Source organism: Lycium barbarum, chromosome 3 (assembly GCF_019175385.1).
Source record: "Lycium barbarum isolate Lr01 chromosome 3, ASM1917538v2, whole genome shotgun sequence".
NCBI classification, from domain to species: domain Eukaryota; kingdom Viridiplantae; phylum Streptophyta; class Magnoliopsida; order Solanales; family Solanaceae; genus Lycium; species Lycium barbarum.
In genome coordinates this window covers 118,392,298-118,396,631 of record NC_083339.1, presented here as the reverse complement: position 1 = coordinate 118,396,631, position 4,334 = coordinate 118,392,298, and the positions used below count along the sequence as shown (strand labels likewise).

Genomic DNA, 4,334 nt, shown 5'->3' with positions numbered 1-4,334 from the left:
GCATAAATCACACCGGAATATGTAGTACGCGGTGGCTATCCTTCTTCCCGAATAGCTAGGCATAAATCACACCCCGGGTAGCGAACCCAGCGGTGGCCACTCTTCCTCCCGAAGGCAATGACACTGTAACACCTCGTACCTTGGCGTTAGGATATGTCGTAAATTTCGTACATGATTAAGGTCATTCATGAGGTTATAGAGGGTTTATAACGGTATTATTATAAGACCCAGTATGTTTGACAACCTTGATACCGTTAGATGTTATTTTGATATGGCATATATATTTTCTTTTAAGTAAAACCTTTTAGTAAATATTTGGCCACTATGATTTCGGGTAGTTACTATTATTACTACCTCCGAATATGTTTTAAATTATACACATTATATGAGGAAGATTATAAATGGGATTTCCTTTATTATAAAGGTAGAAATGATTTTCTCATGAGAAAAGAAAGTACTTTTTTCCATTTTGAGAATTTATAGAACAAAATTTGTACACTTGAGATCAGATTGGAGAATTAAAATGTGATGAAATATTTTTTTTTTGGATATAATGTTAGTATATGTGTAAATTTTTATGAGATATTTTTGAACTATTAGTATTTTAAATTGTGAATTTATTTTGTTACAATGTATAATAATTATCAATTAATAGATAAATTATATACATATATTATATGAGTAAGTGGGTAGGTGGAATTATATGCGTGCATGTAAGTGTAGGTGGCATAATTAGTAGTGAGTATTAAAGGGGGTTGGCCAAAAGGATGCCATGTGTAAAGGAAAAAGGACTTCCATTTATCTCTTTTCACTTTACTGAGAGGATTCATCTTTCAAGCAAATATAGGCAATATTTATTTCATAGTAGCATTAGAACGTGAGCTACATTTTCTTGGCAGTAGCACAACACAATCACGTCAATAGTGGGAGCTGATTTCTCACTTTGATTCACCAATCTACTTAGCAACGTTTTCCCCCACAAATACCTTGATAATTTGTGTTTTCTTCAACAAAAAGAAAAATAGATGCCACATAGGAGGGCACGTGTAAACAACAAGGGCAACACCTAAATACCCATTTGATGACTAAGTGGATCCATTATTTCATTCACAAAATTGGAATTTGAGAGAGAAGCAATTTATTTCCCAAAGTGAGCTAGAGAGAAGGACTCTCGGCCATGGTTGCTCTTAGTTGAGCTCAAGATTTTGATAACAAATAAAATGGTTTCTAAGGTGCTACATACATTCAAAGGGGGTGGCAGCATGAATTTAATTCTTGGAGCAACAAGAATCCTTGCAATCTTAATCTACAAAATGCAACAACGTTAGGTGTTCTCAATTTGCTAAGGTAAGATTCAATCCTTTCTACACATTTTGGAGAATGTTTAGACTTGTATAATTGATAGATGTATGTTGAATATGAAGTGTTATATATGTTGATGTGGGAGTTCAAGTTGGACCGTGTAGTAGGGTTGTGTTGAGTAAGGATGGTGAATTGATTTTAAGTTGCATTGTGGTTGTTACTATCATGGATTATATAGTAAAAGAATGAAAGAATTGGATAGTTAAGGTTAAAGTTGTGTTGTTATGAACATGTTGTTATCCTTGTCAAATTGGAAGGATTGAAGATATGACTATGTCCATATGTTATTGTTGGTATTTCTGTGTTAACAGGAGGATAATTGGAAAATCGGGTTAGGCGAATATATAGGGGAAATGCTGCCCGATTTTCATTAAGAATTTAACTAATAGAAACCCCTAAACGAGGAATATAAGTTAAAAGAATAAGTTCTATAAGAGATGGCCTACGGATTTATAAACTAGAAAATATAGTTACTAACGATAACGTTACTCTTATATTAAATAGGCTAAAAGAGCGACGAGGCGAACGGATTTACGAATAGTCGCTAACAGGTATGTAAAGTTAACCCTTCTTTCTTTTTGGCATGATCTTTATGAAACGAACAGACGATGTGTATATGGTTCCAAGGAAATTCCTATTCTTAGAGCCACTAGGATGGCTAATGTTATTGATTCCCAGAACTTACTTTATTATGTTTTGATACGTACATATGGTTCCAGAGTTCTATTTTGATATAATTCACAGTGACATTCGAAAAGTATTTGCTATGACTATTGTCTTGATTTGCAATTGATGGTTCGTTTTGATTATTCCAGTAAGTCTCAGATATGATTTAAATTGCATATAGTTGCTCACTACTCTGCTCGTGCGTGCCTCAATATGTCTTTCACTGAGTCCCGGGCCAGGACACGTTTTCGTGCACAGTTTCACTGCATTGTTCACCGAGTCCCTCACTAGAGGGCCGGGACACGTTATATATATATATATATATATGATGTGATGATATGATGGTGTGATGGTGTGATGATGTGATGGTGTGATGATGTGATTATGGCGCCAAGGATGGTATGTGGCAACCTTATTCACCGAGTCCCTCACTAGAGGGCCGGGACACGTTATATATATGATATATGATATTGATATGCATGATTTTCATTTCGTAAGGCAAGTGTATTGATGTTTAAAAAGTCATACTTGTTTATGGTAATCTCTATTTCAGTTACGATCCTTTGTACTGTATTTCATGCTTTATATACTCAGTACATATTCCGTACTGACCCCCTTTCCTCGGGGGGCTGCGTTTCATGCCCGCAGGTACAGATAGTCGGTTTGGTGACCCTTCAGCATAGGACTTCCACTCAGCTGTCTTGGAGAGCTCCGTTGTTCCGGAGTCTAGACTTTTAATACAGATCTCATGATATATATATGTATATGTTTATCCAGGGGTACGGCGGGGCCCTGTCCCGTCATATGTTACTGTTGATACTCTAAGAGGTCTGTAGACATATGTGTGGGTTGTGTATAAGCTCTGTTCAGCTGTGTCTATACGTTGTGCTATGTATATGTTCCTCTGTAATGACAGCCTTGTCGGCTAGCATATGACATGATATTGATGTGTAGTGGCAGCCTTGTCGGCTTGCGTATCGTTTTATTATTTGATCAGTTGTGACTCCTCAGGAGACAGTTTATCTCTGAATATACATATATGACGACGTTATGAACCGTTGGAGTTCTTTTGCAAGTTTCCATATTATTCATAGATTCAGTTTGATTATATGTAGCAGGTTCGTATACGGGTGTCCAGTTCGGGCACTAGTCATGGCCCACGGGGTTGGGTCGTGACAGACACACTAGGATCCATAGTGGCTACCCTTCCTCCCGAGTAGCTAGGCCAAACACAACACACAACAAAATTCACAGCATAGAAGCCGATTCACAAATTGTCTCAAAGTTGTCACACCATCAATAACATTAACGTTCATTATGCATATCGAAAGAATAAGTCATTTCAATCAATGTTTTGAAAACGTACAACTTCTTTACAAAGATTTCCATGTCTCAATTCATCAATGAAAATGTCATTACCAACTCTTAACTAGCATTAATAAGCATCTTTCATAGAGGGAAACATTCATAATAGCTCATACATATATAGGGTTTGTTACAATCTAGGTTTAATGTGGGTTTGTCCCCTCACACACATTAACCACCATTTAGACATGAACTAGGGTTCAAAAAACATGAAAAGATTATTTTTCCTTTCATTCATTAAAGAATCTTGAATAAAATTTATAGTTACCAATAATATTTTCAAAGAGTGATTTTCATTCAAAATAAGTTTTTAAAAGAGAGACATACATTAGGGTTTTGTATGAGAAGTCTACCTTTTTTATTCAATAAAGAACTTTCAAGAAAAGAAGTCATGCATTCCAAGATAAGATTTTTCAAAAGAGATATACCTTAATTTGTTAAACAAGGTTTAACAATTCACTTTTCTAATGAGAACACCCGAAAGCTTGAATCACTTTGGAAGGAATTATGTTGCAAATCCTAGTTTTTTGTCACAATAATCATGTTAAGAATCATGAATTTGATGTTAGAATGAATTAGTAATGTTAGGGATGTCCTTACCTTTGATTTGAAGACTTGGGGGAATGATTTTTGTCCTTAGGGTTGTTTAGAAGGTGGAGGAATAAACAAAACAAGGGTCCTTTTTATAATTTTCTGGTGAAAACGGGCCAAGGGACGCTTCTGAAGGATGGACCGTCCTTCGTGTTACGGACCGTCCTTTGGACCGTCCCTTTGTGAAAATTTTCAGAGAGTTTCTGGAAATTTTGGAGACGTTACGGTCCACATTACGGCCCGTAACACGTGTTACGATCCGTAACGTCTCATCGTAACACAGACAAAATTTTCAGCGAAGACAGGCTTCAGTAAAACGGGCATAACTCTTTGTAAAAAAACGTTTCTCG

At 36.2% G+C, this 4,334-nt stretch overlaps 1 long non-coding RNA gene across 1 annotated transcript; it reads left to right on the top strand.

Annotated features, from left to right (window-relative positions):
* Nucleotides 1–790: 790 nt before the first annotated feature.
* On the top strand, nt 791–3,103 carry LOC132632013 (uncharacterized). The gene is made up of 3 exons (XR_009579216.1): nt 791–1,347; nt 1,867–1,913; nt 2,677–3,103. It is a non-coding gene; the product is annotated as an uncharacterized LOC132632013 (long non-coding RNA).
* The last annotated feature ends 1,231 nt before the right edge of the window (nt 3,104–4,334 follow it).